The following is a 294-nucleotide window of genomic DNA, read 5'->3' as shown; positions in this document are numbered from 1 at the left end:
TGGGTGTGGCGGTGGGGGAGCCGCGGGGATCGCCGAAGGCCTGGTCGGCCGCTCCAGGTGCCACGTGGGGCCGTCTTCGTGCTCGGAGGCTGCTGGCGGTGAGATCCCCGCGTGCGTCCTGGTGGCGGTCGGCTGCGCCAGAGGGGTCCCTCGGCGCCCCCCACCCCGCTCGGCCGCCTGCCTCGCCCGGCGTCTCGTCTTCTCCCGGCCGGCTCTTCCGCATCGGGTCGGCGCGCGCCCCCGCCCCGGGTGCGCCTCGCTTCCCAGGCCTGCCGCGGCCCTCCCCCGAGGCGT

This window comes from Chlorocebus sabaeus, unplaced genomic scaffold (assembly GCF_047675955.1).
Source record: "Chlorocebus sabaeus isolate Y175 unplaced genomic scaffold, mChlSab1.0.hap1 unalloc_scaffold_1280, whole genome shotgun sequence".
Lineage (NCBI taxonomy): Eukaryota > Metazoa > Chordata > Mammalia > Primates > Cercopithecidae > Chlorocebus > Chlorocebus sabaeus.
This window is presented reverse-complemented; position numbering follows the sequence as displayed.